General features: G+C 43.2%; 1 long non-coding RNA gene across 3 annotated transcripts in view; it reads right to left on the minus strand.

Moving 5' to 3' along the window:
* Positions 1-417: 417 nt before the first annotated feature.
* The window catches only part of LOC123595155, a 55478-nt gene continuing 35378 nt past the window's right edge, over positions 418-20517 (minus strand). The window contains exons 2-6 of one of the 3 annotated variants that reach the window (XR_006711061.1): positions 18514-18608; positions 14786-14944; positions 3797-3926; positions 2960-3058; positions 418-901 (exon numbers count right to left, since the gene is read on the minus strand). This is a non-coding gene — a long non-coding RNA (uncharacterized LOC123595155). Of the gene's footprint in view, positions 902-2959; positions 3059-3796; positions 3927-14785; positions 14945-15572; positions 17501-18513; positions 18609-20517 lie in introns of those variants that run through there. The other 2 variants (XR_006711063.1, XR_006711062.1) reach the window with 2 other exon arrangements.

Raw genomic sequence — 20517 nt, forward strand, 5'->3', positions numbered from 1 at the left:
GGAAGTTTTTAAAGAGATGCAGGAAAAATAACTGGTCACAAAACACCATGTTCCATACTGTAAGTTATTATTGTAAACTTTGAGAGAGAAGGAAAAAATGACCCCCGAGTGCCTTGAGGAGGACACGAAGACGTGTTCCCCAAATATGAAAGCCAGAAGGGAGCGTTTCCAGCCACTCCTGAGAGACGAAGGTTGTCATTAGTAAAAAAAAAGTGGATGATGGTCTTTACAGATCAGGAGGTTGAGCGTCTAACTCTTGATTTCACCTTAGGTCACGATCTCACAGCTCGTGAGTTTGAGCCCCGTGTGGGGCTCTGTGTTTGTAGCTAAGTCTAGAGCCTGCTTCGGATTCTGTGTGTCTCTCTCTCTCTCTGCTCCTCCCCAGCTTGTATTGTCTTTCTCTCTCTCTCTCTCTCTCTCTCTCTCTCTCTCAAAAACAAATAAACATTTAAAAAAATAAAAAAGAAATAAAAAGAAATAATTCTAAATTGGTTGGTCCTCCGGGAGTTTGGTAGAAACAGTATTTTTGTTGAGCAGCACATATTTCAAATGCAACCCTCCAAGAATTCCTACAGATACAGCTCTGGGAACACCAGCTCATTGTAGCATCCTCCCAATGACAACAAAAATCCAAAAACCCAAAGAAAAGACACACGCACCCGCCTATACTCTAGTCTGTACAGGATGTTCCCAGAAGGAGAATCAGACGTTCAAGGCTACCAGAGACTTTGTGGACATGGGAGCTATGCTTTTGTAGCAGGTGTGGCTTATCTTGGCGGTAACGGAGGGAGCTCTCACAAAGTTGTGTTTCGGCAGAACTACAGGAAAACGTGAGCATGTTGTTAAGTTGCATGAGGATTTTTCCCATCTGTTGCACGGTGTGCATCATCGACATGGCACCCTGGATGACAATGGGGGGAATAGTGATACGGTGTGGTCCTATAGCAAATACTCTCGGTAGGTGACAAGTGTTTATTTTATTTGTTTATTTTAATATTTAATTATTTTTGAGAGAGAGAGAGAGAGAGACAGAGCATGAACAAGAGAAGGGGAGAGAGAGAGGGAGACACAGGATCTGAAATGGGCTCCAGGCTCTGAGCTGTCAGCACATGGCCAGACACAGGGATGTCCTCAGAGAGGATGGATGTCAGAGTTCACACAGACACTTGGTAGTTTTTTTTTTAATGTTTATTTTTGAGAGAGAGAGAGAGAGAGAGAGAGAGAATCCCAAGCAGGCTCTGAGCTGTCAGCACAGAGTCCAACACGGGGTTCAAACTCACAAAGTGTGAGACCGTGACCTGAGCCAAAGTTGGACGCTTAACCGGCTGAGCCACCAGGCGTCCCCATTTGGTAGTATTTTTAAGGTGGGTGAACTTGTCTTGCTCTGTGTTGCTTATGATCATACTGAAGAATATTAAATGTCAGCAGATACAAAGTAAATTACAAGCGGCACCTAAATATTCATATGTATTTATCATTTATATATATAGTAAAACCTTGGATTGTGAATGACTTGTTCTGCGAGTGTTCCACAAGACGAGCAAACATTTTTTTTTTTAATTTTTTTTTTCAACGTTTATTTTGGGACAGAGAGAGACAGAGCATAAACGGGGGAGGTGCAGAGAGAGAGGGAGACACAGAATCAGAAACAGGCTCCAGGCTCTGAGCCATGAGCCCAGAGCCTGACGCGGGGCTCGAACTCATGGACCGCGAGATCGTGACCTGGCTGAAGTCGGACGCTTAACCGACTGCGCCACCCAGGCGCCCCGAGCAAACATTTCTAATACATTTTAACTTGATGACTGAGAGATGTCTTGCATTAACGAGTGGTACGTGATGCCCAATGTCACGTGATTACAACTGAGCCAATGTTCTTGAAATTCGCTTTGATACACAAGTGCTTTGGATTACAAGCATGTTTTTGGAACGAATTATTCTTGCAAACCAAAGTTTTATGGCGTGTATATATACTATATAAGTAATTTATATAATATATATAAATATATACATAATATATTTGTATTATGTAATATGTAATGTTAATAATTTGTAATATATATACACATAAATATATATATTATATAGATATAATTCATCTTGAATTATAATATGATCAAAGCCTCCACAACTTGGAACTGTGACAATGGTTATAAAAATGTGATATTTAAGGGCGCCTGGGTGGCTCAGTCGGTTGAGCGTCCGACTTCGGCTCAGGTCATGATCTCACGGTCCGTGAGTTCGAGCGCCGCGTCGGGCTCTGTGCTGACAGCTCAGAGCCTGGAGCCTGTTTCAGATTCTGTGTCTCCCTCTCTCTGACCCTCCCCCGTTCATGCTCTGTCTCTCTCTCTCTCAAAAATAAATAAACGTTAAAAAAATTAAATTAAAAATGTGATATTTAGGGGCCCCTGGCTGGCTCAACTGGTTAAGCGCCCAACTCTTGATCTCAGCTCAGGTCACGAACTCACGGTTCATGGGTTCAAGGCTGTGCTGGAGCTTGGCGTTCTCTCTCCCTCTCTCTGTCCCTGCCCTGTTTGTGCTTGCTCTCTCTCAAAATAAATAAACATTAAAAAGAAGTGATATTTAAACATATACATAAGTATAATGCATACGTACATAAATACATTTCTTTTTGTTACATGCAAAGGTATAATTGTGGGTGGGTTTCGCAGGTTTGTAAGTCGCCATAAATGTACTTATCCCAAGCAGGGACCACACTGTCAGTGCAGAGCCCCACGTGGGGCTTGAAATCAAGAGTCAGATGCTTAACCGAGTGCCCATATGATGATGGATATTTTGAAAGACATTTTTTAAAATTAAAAAATATATATTTTATAGAAATGTTTGACTTCTCCTGTTGCGTAAAGGCAGTGTTGTCATTATGTATCGCAACCATTTAGATAACGTGATACCAAAAAATAAATAAATCACATGATACCTTCACTTCCTGTCGAATACATACTTTTTAAGCAGGCTGGTATTAAATCTTGGTTTCATTTCTAAATTGCTGTGAAACTTCTGGAGATCCACTTAATGCTCTGATTGATTTGCAAGTCTTCACCTGAGAAATAAAAATGCAAACCAGTATCATGGAGGGGCAGAGGAATTAAAAATATAATGCACTGAAAAAAATGCCCTAGAGATCAACAGCTTTGCCAGCGACACGTGTTATTGGGGCATCCTTGTATCTGTGAGGACCTAGCAGGAAATCAGTGTAAGGTCAACCGTTAACTGTTGGGGGTAACATATTCTCCATGAGTTACAGACTGACAGAGCCCTGGCTGTGTGCTTGGATCCAAACTCAGTATTTCACATTTCCTCTCCCCAAAACACAGCCATCCAATGGCATTAATGATGAAGACTTTTGAAGGCAAACACACTGTGTTTTAATGAAATTAAAACCAAAATTACCAGGCACCTGGGTGGCTTAGTCAGTCGAGTGTCCCACTCTTGATTTTGGCTCAGATCATGATCTCATGGTTCGTGAGTTTGAGCCCCGTGTTGGGCTCTGTGCTGACAGCTCAGAGCCGGCTTGGGATTCTCTCTCTCCCTCTCTGTCTCTGGCCCTCCTCACTCACATGCTCTCTTGCTCTCAAAATAAATAAACTTAAAAAAAATACAAATGAATTATTTGAGGCAGTCAAAATGAAACAGAATCAGCCGTGCCCCTCTCTGCACAAATGTCATGTGGTATAAAAACCATTAAGATCCTACAGGCTGTGGGTGTGGTGTCTTCAGCTATGAGCCCATAGCAATCAATAAGAGAAAACGAGTGATTTCAGTGGGAATAGTACTTTACCCAGTAAGAGTGACTGAGTGAGTTGACCTTGAAAAGCATCTTGGATTTGACCACATAGGATATGAAGGGGCCATTCCTGGTCAATAAAAGGCCATAAACACAGGTCTCGGAAACGCTTAGGTTCTCGACTCTGTGATACACAAGTGGAAATGGTAGAATCAGGAAAGTGATTGTGAGTCGAAGTGCGAACCGAGTTCAGACTCAGTTACAAATAACCGAAATGAGAATTTTCCCCAGACACGTAGCAGCAGGTGAAAATGTTTTGGGTTACTCCACAGGCAACAGGCAAGGAGTCAAGGTTTCCATGCAGGTGGTAGACACAGTCAGGACACGTGTCACTTAGGGACTTTGAGCTCCCCAAGCAGAGAGGACATGGTAAAAAAAATGTCCTCACTCCCTGCATCACAATATCAAAGGACCGCATTTGTACAGAATAAACTAGGGACATCAATGGAGATACTCCAAACCAAAAAGCAGTGATTAAATTTTTCATTTGCAACCTGAAATAGAATTTTCAAACTCATTAGAGAAACTTAAACAACATGAGAAATGATTTAAAAAAAAGTTGGCTGTTGACTGGAATTGGAATCATGCAGCTACTGTTATTATCTTGAAGATAAAAACTAACCGTGAAAGTGACAATCCACTCTCTTGTGAATTTTATTAAGCGAAGTAGAGATGTTAGGCTTACACAGTGAGAAATGATAAAAATCCATTCTCTCTTTTATTATCCATTTAACAAATATTTAGTGAGAGTTTTCCATATGCTGTAGACTGTGAGAAACAGCAAAATTTATCAGCTTTGGCCCCTAGAGGATAAAAATTCAGTGGAAAAGACAACACATCCAATAGGTGGGAAGCCAAATGTGAAGCATCCGTCTTAGAGACGCGTCTATATCTTTGCTGGAAAGAGAAAGTGCATTTGTTCTGGTGGGTGGAGGTGATGCAGAGAAGGGTTGACTTTTATTAATAAAGTTTGTCTTTATTGAATGAATGAATGGAAGCAAATGAAGTGGGCCAGCAGTTTCCAAAAAGACTAGAGGAGAAAGTTGGTAAATCAGCACTGATGTGGACAACAAGGAATGCCAAGAGATGACCGATGAGTTTGTACTCGAAGAGATCGTTGGACAAATTGTCCAACAAGTGGCTCAGTCCAGTCATGGGGATAATAGTCGACAGGAATGCACTCAAGAGAACATAAAGGAGAGAAAAGGAAGTTAGTGAATTTCAACAGTGATTGAGGAGTTTTTCTGCGAAGTTGAGCAGAGGAAGGTGGGGAACGTGACCTCCTGTAACATTTAAAACTCACTTTGAAATTCGAGATTGTGTATCTGAGGGGCGCCTGGGTGGCTCAGTCCATTAAGTGTCTGATTCTTGGTTTCGGCTCAGGTCATGGTCTTATGGTTCATGGGACTGAGCCCTGGGTTGGGCTCCGTGCTGACAGTGCAGATCCTGCTTGGAATTCTCTCTCTCCTTCTCTCTCTCTCTGCCCTTTCAGTGGTCATACTCTGTCTTTCTCAAGACAAATAAAGTTAACAAAATGCAAAATAAATAATAATGAAATGCAAGATGGTACCATTTGTATGATTGCTGATGGGAACAACAAAGCATGGAGACCCATGATCAGGGCGCCCAACTCAGCAATGGATACTGGTTGAGCTGCAGGGCAACCGGCTGAGGGTCAGTGAGGGGACCTACCCCACATTCCACAGACGTCTTGTTTACCGAGCAACAAGGGCAACATCCATCTTGCAGGGCCTTTGAGGAGATGAGAGAGAAACAGAGGAAGCACCCAACACAGATACATCTTGGAGAGAACAGCAGTGATGGTGGCAGAGGGGGTACAAAAAAGGGAAAGGTGGGGGGAAGAAGGAAGAGAAGGATACAGTCCAGGGGAGTGGAGGAAGGAGAGTGGAAGGGAGAGGGAGAGCTGGTGTCAGAGGAGAGGGAGGACCAGAAGGCCACAGAGAAGGATGGGGAAGTAAGGAACCAACAAGCGATGAGGACAAGCAGGGAGAAGAAACCCCCAAGAATGGCATTTGATGGGTGATGTGGAAATTTTCATTTAGCGTGAGCTGAGGAGGGAAAGGTGAAGACATCAGCAGGGATGGCAATATAGGATTCTTATGAGGGGCCCTGTGTGAGGAAACCAAGAAGGGGTTCCACTTGTCTTTTGAGGATGTTATTGAGGACACAGTCAATGCCAGGCAAAGGTCAAAATGTGGGGGAGTGCTTGCACACCGCACATCCGTCAGCAAAACGCCGCTGGCTGGCAAATAGTAGGATGACCACAGCACGGATGACAGATCAGCCCAAAGGATTCCACCTTGACTATAAAAATGATGAAGCCATTAAGACAAGAGGGAGCCCAGTGAGAAGGGTTGGAATTGGGGATGGGATGATTAATTAGGTTCGAGATTTGTTGAAATTTAGGTGCCGGCAGGGCAGCTGGCCAGAAATATCTGAGAGACCTTTGTAAATGTGAATCTGGGGCAAAGAGGAGAGGCCATGATACAGATATCTGATTAGGGAACAACGTGCATGGAGGTGATGATTAAGGGTGCTGAGGTTGTGTTGTTTCACAGTAACCAAAACAGAACAGAAGCAGACTTCCACAAAAGAGGCCGGTTGTCACCTGGGCCAGCCAGCCAAGGATGGGACTCAGGGACTGAACCTGGCGTGTATTTTCTAGTCTCTGTTCTCACATCTTTGCTTTTCTCCTTTATTTTATCTTCTATCTCCTCCTCCTCCTCCAAGTCTGGAGAGAAAAATCAAAGCTTTGTCTCTGGGTTGGTAAGTTGGAGATCTCGTGGGATGACACTCTGGGGAAACCATGAAGTCAAGTGCTTATATAAGATGGGAATTTAGAGAAGGGGCCCTTGGGCATAGTAATTTGGAAATCAACCCATACAGAGATGGGATGTAAAGTGTGAGGACGAATATAGTTACCTACAGACAGAGTAGATGGAGGGAAGGGCCCAGAAGTCCCAAACCAAGCTAGTCGAGCTCCCCAGTGTTAAAAACTGGGAAGAAAGCCATGGAAAGAGATCATAAAGATGAACCATTCAATGAGGTAGGAAAATGAGCTCCCAGTCGTGGAAGGAAGGATGGACTCAAGGGGCGGATGGACAGCTGAGTGGAATGCTCCTAAGAGACAGGTCCTGTGGGCTTGGTCCACAGTCATCTTTGGCGATGAAAAGGCAACTTCAGTAACTCAGATACTGGCAGGAATCAGGCTGAAGCAGGCTGCTCTTGAATAGTGCATGAGCACATAAAAGTCAAACTTGCTGGTGACTTTGTGAAGATATGTAGACATGGTTGAGAGAATTGGGGGTACGTGGTTGGAACACAAAAGGGAGATCATCTCATTTCAACTTTCTTTTTTTTTTAATTTTTGTTTGAGAGAGACAGAGAGAACAAGCAGGGGAAGGGCAGAGAGAGAGGGAGACACAGAATCTGAAGCAGGCTCCAGACTCTGAGCTGTCAGCACAGAGCCCGACGTGGGGCTCGAACCCACAGACCATGAGATCATGACCTGTGCTGAAATCAAGAGTCGGATGCTTAGCCAAGTGAGCCACCCAAGCGCCCTATTATCTCCTATTTCTTAAGGGGTGAGTCATGAGATTAGGTGTACATCTTGAAACATCGTAACTATATCCATAAATGAAGAAAGAAAGAAACAGGAAAGAAAGAAGAAAGAAAGAAAGAAAGAAAGAAAGAAAGAAAGAAAGAAAGAGGAAGAAAGAAAGGGAGAGAGAGAGGGGGAAGGAGGAAAGAAAGAAAGAAAGAAAGAAAAGAAAGAAAGAAAGAAAGAAAGAAAAAGAAAGAAAGAAAGAAAGAAAGAAAGAAAGAAAGAAAGAAAGAAAGAAAGAAAGAAAGAAAAGAGGTAAGATTTCTCTGGGCTTCCTCTTCATATCCCTACTCCTTTGGACAGGATTCCAAAGATTGAGCATGAATGGTAAAGTGTGCCAGACTTCTCGAAAACCAACTCAACCAGTCTTACCCCGGTCAAAATATTTTGCTTCTCTGAGCTATAGCTGACTCATGCATGATGTGGCACCTTTAACACCTCCTGGGTAGAGAACAGAGAAACACCTGAGGTTTTTAAAGAGGTGTGGTACGTGTTAAACCATGGTGGCCATGAAGGCAACGCATACATGCAAAACATTTTGTTAGAACTCTGTCTTGTCCTTAAGCCTATGGATTTGAAAGCCAAATTCCTCCTTAGTTTGTCTTTTATAGAAATAGTTCCCAGCTTAAGAGAACACCTTTAGCTAAGTTGCTAGAGGCGATGCCCCTAATTCTTCCTAGGGCACAAGGTGACATCTGTGTTCACCCAAGATTGCTCACTTCTGTGCTGTAGCCATAGTCAAACTTGTCCATATAATAAAACTTCCCTGCCTCAAAGTCTTACATTGTCTTAAGGCACTTGGTTCCCTTGACATGTCTTTTTAACGGATGATTATGATCAGAGCCCATGTAATTCTGTCACTGTTTTCAAAGAAGAAAGTTTAATCCAATAACTTCTTATTAAATTTTTAGTCCTCAGAGTGGCACGTGTGAAGGACATTCAAGGTAAACCACCACATACCCTAATTCCACTGCTGGATACCCTCATCCTTCCTAATGAAAATTTATTTCGGGCTAATAACAAATTCGGGTCTTTGTTATATTGTTGAGGATTTCTGCACATGAGCTTTTTTGATATGCTAAGTTTATAACCAATACTTTATGCTTGCCTAACTTATTTTCCACTTAGAAATGAATGATAAATAGATAAAGCCCTAAAGAAGAAAAATTGGATTTTAAATCACTCAGTTGTCTTATTAAAAAAAAAATAACCAGGCAATGATTACAGTTGGAGCTAGACCAGACATGTATTCACTCTATTAAAGATGGAAATCGTAATGCTATTTAAGTGGACATGTCTTTGCTGTCTTGCCGTCTCTCCTAGGTAAATTTAGATTTACAAAATTATTGAGTGTGAGAGCACTCAATCCTCTGCACTGTTTGGAAATTCAAATTCCTTTAAGGCCAGGGGTAATAATAAGGGAAATGGTGGAGAATGTAGGGCACTGATGAATGTGTCTGGGGCTTGAAGTACTCACAGGTTAAACGTTTTAAAAAACCATTTTGCGGGCCAAGTGAAATATACTTGTGAATTCAGATAGCCCATGTGTCTCCTCTGGCTCGAGGTCGAAGCTCTACCTAAACTACCTCCTCTGTGTTTCAACTGCATGTTCCTAGGATGCCAAGGGTGGGGCACTGGCCCTGCCCTTCAGTGAAGAGTTGCCTCTTGTTTTTACGAACTGTGTCAAAGGTCCAAGATGGTGGCCATGTGGCGCCACCATGGTAGTCGGGGTGAAATAGTATATGAATGCCATGGCTCATCCGCTGCCTCCAGTCCATTCTCCTTGCCATCCTGCACTCTCCCTTTGAGATATCCTAGAGCAATGTTTGGGAATTCTGTCCCTTACGTATGTGGGGTTCTCTCTGTTCCTCTGTTGAATGGCTAGGTGGGCACCCCACGCAATGGTAATGTTCTCTGGCTCACTGCATCGTATCTTGCCAACACTCCCAATTTCTGTGACACAAAAAAACAAACCAAAAATAGCAAAGAATCTCCACTTACCAGAGACAGGACCTGTAAATACAACATCTCAAATTTACTTCTTGAAATGGACATATGGGGAGATTCCTTTTTTCACGGACTGTGGTCTCCCAACATGAGAAGGAATACTACCCAGCCCCTGTGCGACATGGCGTGGGATACATGCAGAGACCTTGTGTGGCATAAATTAAAAGCTGATTTCCACCACGAGGGCAGGCACGACTGGATGCTGCCACTTTTGACAATATATGCATGAGGGATACATACTCAAGCCGGCAACTCTGGGCGGTGACCCTAAGTCAATTGATATAATTTCTGAAGACAAGTCATAATGCCAAATGATTACACCACGGTTTATTCAGACATGGCTCCTTTGCTACAACAAGCATATACGGGTCTGTTTTCGTTCCTTGTTTGTGTTACAGGTGTGTTTCTGCTAAGGTTTTATTTTTTTCCTGCCACTGTCATGAACCGTGACCTGATTGGTACTTTTCCCATCCATTCCTGTCTGTGCCATATTGGGGAGACATTCCTAATATCTCATGGTTTGGGATGGTATTTTTTTTTCCTAAATGCTGAAAAATATGGCTACCTATCTTCACATTTATGTGACTATATGTGAGGGCAATGAGATTAAATGAAGACTAAATGATTTCAAAGTAGGTGAACACCCACTGCAAAAGAAAAAGTTCCCCATAAATGTGCAAGATTATTAGTTTTGGAAAATGATTATGCAGGTGGATTTGTTGCAAGTGATCGATCCTTTGAATGAAACGGCACTGTAGCAACATGCCATTATTGGACTTATTGATTGATTGAAGACACTTTCCTATGGTTTAGGTAGCAGTTACTATTATTTCTAAACAATATTTCCCTGTGATGCAATAAACCATGGTATTTGACACGTTCTTCAAAGGGAATCTTGAATCTGTGGGCACTGACAGATGCAGTTCTGTCTTTGTGATCACTTGCTTTGGTTCAACGTGATTTATTTCCTTGTGGAGATGTTAGGAGGCCATACTGAGATAGGATACCAAGGGAAGGGGGAGAGGAAGTCTGTCTCTAAGAAGTTACTATATAATTCACAGATGCCTACAATTATAGAGCTACTACTGACTTTAAGGTCAGTGTGCTCCATTCCATCATTTGAAAAATCAGAAAAAAATAGACTCAAGGGAATTGTTAGTGGTTGTTAATATTTCTGGGATCACAGAGCCTTGGAGCATCTGATTCACATTATGAGTCTCTCTCTAGAATAATGCATGCATGCTTCAAACGTTGAACATTCTCATTTGGTTTTAAGGGTCTTGCTACAGACTTTTATCACTGGCCTTTAGGAACCCTGAGGTTCAATGATTTCTCTAAGGACACCCAGACGTGTGTCATGAGATATGCCTGAAAAAGATTCTTTGGTTGGAATTGAAACCACATATTTCAAGAATAGAGAACCAAAACTTCTGCCCTCATGTGAATGTTCCCTCTGACACAGAACCTCCTAGGGGCACCTGGGTGGCTCACTTGGTTAAGCTTGTGACTCCTGACTTCGGCTCAGGTCACGATCTCATGGTTTGTGGGCTCAAGTCCTGAAGTGGGCTCTGTGCTGATATGAGGGACCCTGTTTGGGGTTCTCTCTCTCCCTCTCTCTCTCTCCCCCTCCCGTGTTCTTGCTCACTCTCTCTCTCTCGAAATAAATAAATGTAAAATAAATAAAATAAAACAAAATGGAACTTTCTACCTCTGCCTCAAGATATTGACATGCCCATTCTCAAATGGCAATTCAAAATTTGTAATTGGTGTCACATTGGGATTTTTGAGTAAGTCCTACTGCTTTCCTTAGGTGTTTTTCCTTCTTTATTTTTCTTTATGCTATTATGTTCCTACTGTGGTAAGATATTCTTCATTAGTATGGAAACATAAATAAGGCCCTATTTTACCCATAAGTGGGTCACCACCTACTGTGGACAGCAGTATGCATTATCTGTCGACGGTGTTTCAAGAGATGCTAAGTTATGTGCCACTGCTGAGACCTGAATGTCTCGACCCACCTTCATACACTTACTGATGTCTTTGCAGTCTTCACACAGGGGAAAATAAACATTTTGTGAATGGATGCCAACTACATCACGCGAATACCTGCATGCATCTTTCTTAGGATAATACGATTTCACATTATTCCAACCAAAGGAACCCCAAAATTATCACAATTCACAAATTATGCCAGCCCAAGAATCCTGTCAAATCCTCATGGTCATTTTTTTTTTTTTTTGCACGATTTCTGCCCAAGATCCTATGCTCCATTCTTTTGAAACAAATACCTAATTTTAGGCAAAACGTGCTGTCTGCCCTGGCCCGTACCTTCTATATCTTTGACAGGTCTTTAAGTCTCTTGTCCTTAGACGTGATCACTGTTTGTAGTTTAAAAAATCAAACTTAAGTCTAGATCAGCAAAATGAGTTACCCCCAGTTTTGGCGAGAATCTAAAACAGCTTTCATAAAATAAATGCCATATAATATGTGAAAAACTCTAATGTACTCAACATCATTCTAATACCAAGGAAACTAGGCTGTGCTCACAAAGGTTTTGCACACGAGAAGGCATCAGTTGGTCTGTTACCAGCATCAATAAAGAGGATATGGTGGTAAAATGGAAAAGCACGGCTCAACAGATTCAGTTCCATAATTTTTGGGGGAAGGAAATCATAAGACAAAAAGTATGTTCCGGTGTCTCAAACCCCAGCCCAATTATCACCTCTAAAGAGAACGACCCAAGACCAAAACCCGGCTTCATTGAACGGAGTCATTTTCAGATATGTTGAGTTGGAAACCACAAGTGGAAATGCTAAGTATTTGGTAAATACTGAGGAAGCATCTATGAAATCCCCCTCCGGTAGCTTGTGTGAGAAAAGGCAACGGGAGAATTGGAGTCTCAGAAATTTACATTTCCAATATGCAAGAAATAAATGGAAACAAAGCAAACAGATTCTTTTTAAGTACAACTTCTGCATCTTTAGGGTAATGAGGTCGCTACTCATTCAATGGAGATGGCCTGAAGTCACTCTGACACGTCAGAAAATAGCTTGGATGTCTGGGCAACTAGTCTGGTCACCATCAAAAGCAAGGAAGTATCTTTTTAGAAATATTTAACTCCGGGGGCGCCTGGGTGGCGCAGTCGGTTAAGCGTCCGACTTCAGCCAGGTCACGATCTCGCGGTCCGTGAGTTCGAGCCCCGCGTCGGGCTCTGGGCTGATGGCTCAGAGCCTGGAGCCTGTTTCTGATTCTGTGTCTCCCTCTCTCTCTGCCCCTCCCCCGTTCATGCTCTGTCTCTCTCTGTCCCAAAAATAAATAAACGTTAAAAAAAAAAAAAAATTAAAAAAAAAAAAAAGAAATATTTAACTCCGATACGCAGCTGGGCCAGCCAGCAAACACTGACCCTACAATTAAGGTATGCGTTTTGAAATTCTGGAAACATTTAAGTCCCGTATACAAATGAGCCAACCAGCAAAGACTGACCCCGCAATTAAGCTTTGCATTTTGAAACTTGACCTTGGATTCTCAAATGCTATGTAGGGATTTTGCACTGGGCGCTCGCTCGGTTAGTATGTACCTTTGAATGGACTCCACCCTCCAGTTTGCTTTAACCAGATTCTCAACGGCTCCGCCCAGTGTTGGCCTAAGAATTCTGTCGCCAAGGTTTAGGTCTGCATCATTTTTGTTAGGGTGACGAGGATCACTCCCCAAGCCCTGTTCTGTTCCTTTCTGGGTTTTTTCCTAGCGACAGTCCCTGCCTCTCAAGGAATGTTTGCCCACACGTCCTCTTCTGGTCCAACCTCTGTCTTTGCAGCCAGTGCTAAGAAATCAAACGTACCAACTCCTTCAAAGGTTCCAGAATGAGTCTGCAGAATTCCCATAAAGTGCTACATCTGACACTTCATCCTCCTCCAAAGGAAACGCCTTCATTTTGTGTTTCAACATTTAAGAGGTTTCTGAAACTGTGGTTTTAAAACATTCGAGTCTATATTCATTTATTTATGACTACCATGGTGTTATGTCCTATGGTTGTGCACCGAAAGTCTTGAGTATCTTGTGTTTTTTGTGGCAGGCGAGAGAAGATTTTTTTGAGGGTTGTTTGGGAACCTTGCCATTATTAATAACACGGCTTTGCAGAAACAAATACTTTATTTTCTTCCAAACAAATGACTCAGAGTTGAACCTTGCAGGCGTTGCCTGTAAACATTCATAAGCTTTGAACCCTACGAGGCTCGTGACTGATGCACCAGCCAAGGACGGGGAGCTGTTTTAGTGCTGACACGACACTCACAGCTGCACACGTGTCTCAGAATCCCCCTGCCTCACATAAGATTTCTCCCCGAACCTGTGCATTATTTGAAACTCCAAACTATTAACGAAAACGTTTTAACGTGTATTTCATAACCACCAACACTAATTTTCTTCTCAGTATTGATTAACGCTCTACCGTAGGATGCTTTTAGCAGCCTTAAAATATTATGTTATGACAGATTTTGATGACAACCTGAGGTGCCACGTTTTTAAAAGGTTTTGCCATGTTTCACAGTTTAGTCCTCTGGTTGTTAAGAAGTCAAATGAGTCCATTTGGGTATACTCAAAATTAGCGAATTATGGCTCTCCCACAAATAATTAGATGCTAAAATACAGTGACTAAATTAAAGATTGTTATTCATACATAAATTAATGAATTTTTAAATGAAATATCCCACCGTTTTAAAAAGCTGTGATTATCTAATTCTAATTAATTTTCCACATGATTACAAATAACTCAAGCTTCTCCCTTCCACAATTATTTGGATGTCTTTCCCTGTACATTTCTATACTATCAGACCGTCTTAAAAATTAATTGAAACACATGAATGTTGCAGGCAAAGGTCGAAGATAGCTATTATTCCTGGCCGTATATTTTCACAGAGCGTGTACCCTGTGAGCTTATTTATTTTCATATTCACAGTGTTAAATTAAAGAGGCTGTTCCCTGCTTGCCACGGCTTGGGACTGGAGAAAGCGTAAAGTACTCCATGCATAGGTGACTGCTGGTAGCAGATGGGGACGGCTGTCTGGTGAACAGACCTTCCTTTCTTCTCAGTTTTTAGGAGGCTGATATTGTTTAAACGACACGCCCTGGAAAGCTCAGCCTCTCCCCAGCCCAGAGCATAAGGATCATTCGATGCGGGCCAGACAAGAGACTCTCACTTTCTCTTTGGTTGCGAATAATTTAGGAACAGCCACGAGACTGGTTTCTGATCAGAGACAAACATTTCCTTCTTCGTATTCCTGAGAACTACGTTCCTTTCCTTTGAAGACCCGGACCCTTAGCCCCTTTCCCCTAATTCAGAATGACATATGTACCTCATTTTGCCTGTCATTGGAATTTCCGTGTCTGTGTGGGTTCCCCGTACGTAGTAAAGTAAACGTGATTTTCTCATGCTCATCTGCCTCGTGTCAACTTGATTCTTAGTTCAACCAGGAGGACCTTGAATGGCAGAGGAAATTCTTCCTCCCCAACATCTGAAAATGGGTAGAAAGAACAAGGAAAGAAGAGAGATTTGTTTGTTTGTTTTTTAATTTTTAAAAATGCTTTATTATTTTTGAGAGAGAGAGACAAAATGTAAGCACGGGAGGGGCAGAGAGAGAGGGAGACACAGAATCGCAAGCAGGCTCCAAGCTCCGAGCTGTCAGCACAGAGCCGGATGCGGGCTCGAACCCACAAGCTGTGAAATCATGACCTGAGCTGAAGGCAGACGCTCAACTGACTGAGCCACCCAGGCGTCCCAGATTTGGGGTTTTCACTGGGTTAGGGCTTGGTGCTGGGGTAAACTTCCAGCTGGCACAAAAGAACAGAGAACTGGGCTTTTCTATTAGTTTTTCCTTTCCTGGAGCAGAAGGACATAGACAGGCATGAAGCTAAAAAACTATGAGGGGTACAACAGGGAGAACACGGAGTCCCACTTTTTATTCCAAAGACAAGAGGATTAAGAACTATGGCCACACACATCCTGTGTGCAGCTTTCTTTCAATTTCCCAGTTGCATATCTGTAATTTTAATAAAAATATCAGGAATTAGTAATTACATAACGTTTGTGAAGGTACAAATCCCATGATTAATTTGCACGACGCATCATGGAGGCAGACATACCATGAACAGTACAGTTAGCCATCGCCACGGCAATGAGTGATAAAAATGAATGTCATCGCGTGTTCCCACTGGAACTGGACGGCAGCCACTGGACTGCAGATCCCAAAGGATGTATGGAAAATGGAGTGTTCACTGATTTGCGGGGAGGAGCGTCCTTCATCAACATGGCTGGACACCTTGGTTCATTAAGGTGGCTTCTCCAAACACTGTTCCTTTGGTCCCAGCTACCTAGAGACTGCAGCCAGTGTTTAAGGGTTAACTTGCTTCAAGTTAACACGCTCCTTCTTTGCTGACCTAAGGCCCTTGATCTGTAACGGAACTAATTTACTTCCTTTGAGATCTGCAGTCCGGTGGCTTTTGTGGAGTGAAGGACCTCAACGTTCCCAGGTCACAGAGGCCCACAGGTCTGTTTGAAGGCCCTTGGTTTTCTGATAACCTTGGCAATCTTTGAGCACGTGGTTTTGTTTTTTTAAGATCACACAAATGACTTTACTGACCACGCTGGGTGCATTTGTTCAGCCTGCCCTCCTATGCAGAAAGAACAGAGTACATTTGCACAACATTCCCCCCACCTGCCCTGCTTTTGGGGGTTCCAAAGAACCAGACCTTGCAAAACCACTCCCTGGGTACCAAGAACCAGAACTTCTCGCACAACATCGAAGCACCAAGATAACTCTGTAGCTGAGGTCATCGAGCCTGCCTGTTACCAGGAACATCACAGACCACCGCACTCCCTTAACTGATGAAACCCTTTAAAGACCCATGGGCCAGGCAGAAATCAGAGTTGGCTTTTGGACAGGAGTCTGCCTTCTCCCCAGGTTGCTGGCCTCCTGGGTGAAGCTGAAGTTCCTTTCCAATGAAAACTCACCTTTTGAGAATTGCTCTTTTGAGTGACAGGTGGTTCACCTGTGTTTGTTAACAAATCCTGCAAGAAATGCTCTTGGAAGCAGTGAGGAGGCCAGGGGGCAGAGGTGAACACAGCAGAAGAATGCATCAGAACTGGAAGTGAGACGTGTTCAGAGGACACTGGGGGAGCACAGAGGGCGGGAGTGGGGACATCAGGCTGGCTTGTCGGGAGCACAACTGTGAGGACCCTGCCTCAATGTCCCCGAAGAACTGAACGCTGACGGTGAACAGGGATCCTTGAGGCTACCAAGCGCATGACCGCATCTCCCTTTGTCTTTCATTTGGACAGGGAGCTTTCCTCCTTACTCCTTGATTTGATGCACATGCTATTTTCGCCTTACACATTTTTCAGTGAAATAAATCCACGTTCGTTGAGAGATTGTGTAATCGTGAGAGAAACAGAGTATTTCTCAGGTGCTGAGTGATGATCAAGTTATTTGCAATCAGCTTCCTGACGGTTGATCTGCGGGCATCTCCGAGCGGAGTGCCCAACAGTATCATGCTCGCATCCAAAGGGAAGAGTGGGGAGGTGGCACGGAGAGAGTGCCTCCCCAGCAGCCTGGCCCCACAGGCTCATTTCCTGCCTGCTAGAGAGCATGGCTCCTCCTTGGTGACTTACACTGCAGGTCTCTGGAACGGAGCTTCGGGTTCGGGGAAAACGTGGCCAGGGTTTTCCACCCGACTGTTTCTGTTTCCTCCATCTCTTGACTGTAGGCCACGGCATCAGTGCAGACCCCGATGGGGCAAACAGCACACGAGGCACAGGATAAACACGTCCCTTGTTCATAAATGCACGAGCAAGCGAGGGAAACCAGCTTGCCTCGCACCGAGCTTTCTTTAGAACCTAGACTAGAATGTTCCAGTTCTTCAGCCATGGCTGCCCTCAAATCCCTTTTGGTGTTGCTTCAATTAAAATATTACCCATCATCAGGGCACCTGGGTGGCTCAGTCGGTTAAGCGTCTGACTCCGGCTCAGGTTATCATCTCACAGTTCATGGGTTCGAGCCCCTCATCGGGCTCTGTGCTGACAGCTCAGAGCCTGGAGCCTGCTTCAGATTCTGTGTCTCCCGCTCTCTCTGTTCCTCCCCTGCTCATGCTCTGTCTCTCTCTCTCCTTCAAAAATAAATAAAAACATTAATAAAAAAATTAAAAACAAAATCCTGGCTAGAACAGCTTCAGTAGTGTGATGAGATCATCAGTCAAATGTGAGCTAACTGGAGCCCACACGTGGTTGGAAAGTAAGATCATGGACCCAATGCTTTTCTGCTTGTTTTAACTAAGAGTTGGGGGGGGTTCTGGAGAGGCAGACCAAAATGCAAGATCAACACTGGAGGCCTTCTCCCATTTTTGACTCTTATCATCAGGACAAAGTTCGTATTAGGGCGAAAGTCTTTTGTTCTCAAAAGTTCAGAAAGGAAATGAGTGCTGTGTTTGTGGGATACGCCCACATTAAAAGATACCAAAGATATGTTTTTTGAGTAAAAGAACGAGGAAAAAGTTAGTTTGAGAAGGCATTGCACGTAATTGTGGTAATATTGCTCTCACAGTTACGATAGTAAACACGTCTCGGGGAAGGACAAAAATCTCCCACTGACGTTTTCGTACATTTTCCAGAGATCCAAGCAATCATTTCTCCTCCTCGATGGCATCCACTTAACAGCCTAGCCCATTAAAAAAAATCTCTCTCTATATATATAGAGAGAGATATATATCTATATATATCTACAACAACTGCCAAAGTGTCAAAATAATCACTTCCGAGGGCCCGTGTCCCTGCCATAGTCCATCACAGCAAGGAAACCCCAAGAGCCTTTTCAGAGCTGACACTTGCCTTGGAGAGAACCTAACTCAGATCAGACAAAAAGGCATCGTCAGCCAGGCAGGTGTCTACAGGAGTCCAGTGGGCTCTCTCTCCTTCAGCACTATGTAGACACCAGTGCTGAGAATATTCATCACCCATTAGCATGCGTAACCATGTCCTTGGCCCTCCGGCTTGCTTCTTGTGTTTATAAATGTTGCATTTGAAGACTCTTACGCAAAAATAAAGGCTGTTTACTCCCCCATGTGCGAGTTCCGGAAAGGCAGAACTGTCAGGCACGCACTGGAGAAGCGTCCGCGGGCAATTAAGAGCTGAGGGTGGAAAGAATAGCAGAGAGGGATGTCAGAGCCACGTTGAAATGTCTCATCCTTTCTGCTTCTTCCTCTGAAAAGCTCCCCGGCATAATGGCTCTAAATTATTAGCAATTTTGATAGACATTCCTCCTCCTCAACCTTCTATCTGACACATCTCATGTATTAAATATCAAAACAGCAGGCCCTGGAGAGAAAGACTTTGGAGAATACCATTTGAAAAACCATAAATTTTGTAATATCAAGAGCACTGGGGGGGGGGGGCGGTAAATAAACACTTTTAAGTCACGCATACCCATTCTTTAATAACGCTTTGCTGATGCTTGAATGAGGGCTGATATTTTCCTGGCAAAACCATGGACACACTTTTGTAAAAGACATGTCCATCGTTTCTCATCATCATGGCAAGTTCATTTGCGAGTTAACCAGCACAGTGGAGGGTTTCAAATAAGGTAGCCACGTGGATCAGCTACACGGGCTGGAATGGATTTCTGTTGGCCTGATGTTAAGTCTGGTGACTCAGGGTGCTATCAAGAAACGGAAGTTTCCATTGGTGGAAACAGAAGAAGACACATTGTTCTTTCAATTCTCCAGACTCATCGTTCCAGGGGCGCCCGGGTGATTCAGTCGGTTGAACGTCCAACTCTTGCTTTCGGCTCAGGTCATGATCTCACGGTTTGTGGGTTTGAGCCCCGTAGTGGGCTGTGTGCTGACAGTGTGGAACCTGCTTGGGATTCTCTCTCCCTCTTTCTCTACCCCTCCCCTGCTCTCTCTCTCTCTCAAAGTCAATAAATAAACATTAAAAAATAAAAGACGCATCTTGCCAGGAAAGGCCAATATGCATTTTTTTTTTGCTGGGTGATTAGCTTGATGTGACAATAGGTTGCTTATTTATAATAGAACCTCAAAGCCCCCTGTGATTCTGAATATATGCCTTTCTTGACTAGGAAATTATATATTATTAAAGTGGAGGGATACATTTTATATCAATACATTTTTACGGCGAGTTTACAATCTGCTGCATAATTTGTTGCATTATCTCATCTCATCTTTTTTATAACTCTATTAACATTTTATTTCTATTTTATATATTGACAAATTAAAGCTTACGGACACTCAGTAAACTGCTCAAAGACAAAAAGCCATAGCATGTGTGGATCTCGCTGTATGTCATTGGGGCTCTCCACCAGAAAGCCATTGGCATTTTGGACCAGACCATTCTTTGGTGGTGCACTCTAAGTAGGAAATTTTGCAGCATCCCTGGTCTCTACCCACTAGGTGCTGGAGGCATCCCACACTTCCCCAAAGATGAGAGCTGGGATGTCTCCTGACATTGCCAAGTGTCCCCTGGGGGCTAAAATATCCCAAGTTGAGAATCACTTGGATTATTTATGGAGACTAAAGATTAAAATAGTGCTTTCCAAAATGTCCTCCAAAGACCAGAAACTTCATTCTCCCTTGGGAATTCTTGGTGCTGCCGTTTCTCAAGTGACACCATGGCCCTACGGACTCAGAATTCCTGGGGGGGGCGGGGAGGCATCAATCTGTGTTTTTAACAATGATCCAGGTGGTTCTGATGCTCTCCCTGAGTTTGAGAAGCACTGGATTAAATTCCCTTTATTTTACAGGTTTGCAACACTCACATGTTATAGCGGGAGAGGGAGAAAAGAAGAAAGAAAGGAAGAAAATCCTACCAGTTTTCATACAACAACATCAGACGCTATTTCAGTTACCGAATAGGTAATGGGTATTTGGATGAAAAGTGTCCAGGAGGAAATCTCCAATTTATACCTCAGTGCCTTTGTTTTCTTCGTCAATAAGAGCTGTCTTACATCACAATTGTGAGATGCTAAGAATCCTGACTTGCGTTTTAGTGGTCTTTGGTGAATACACTGATGAAAAAAATAGG

Source organism: Leopardus geoffroyi, chromosome X, assembly GCF_018350155.1.
Source record: "Leopardus geoffroyi isolate Oge1 chromosome X, O.geoffroyi_Oge1_pat1.0, whole genome shotgun sequence".
NCBI classification, from domain to species: domain Eukaryota; kingdom Metazoa; phylum Chordata; class Mammalia; order Carnivora; family Felidae; genus Leopardus; species Leopardus geoffroyi.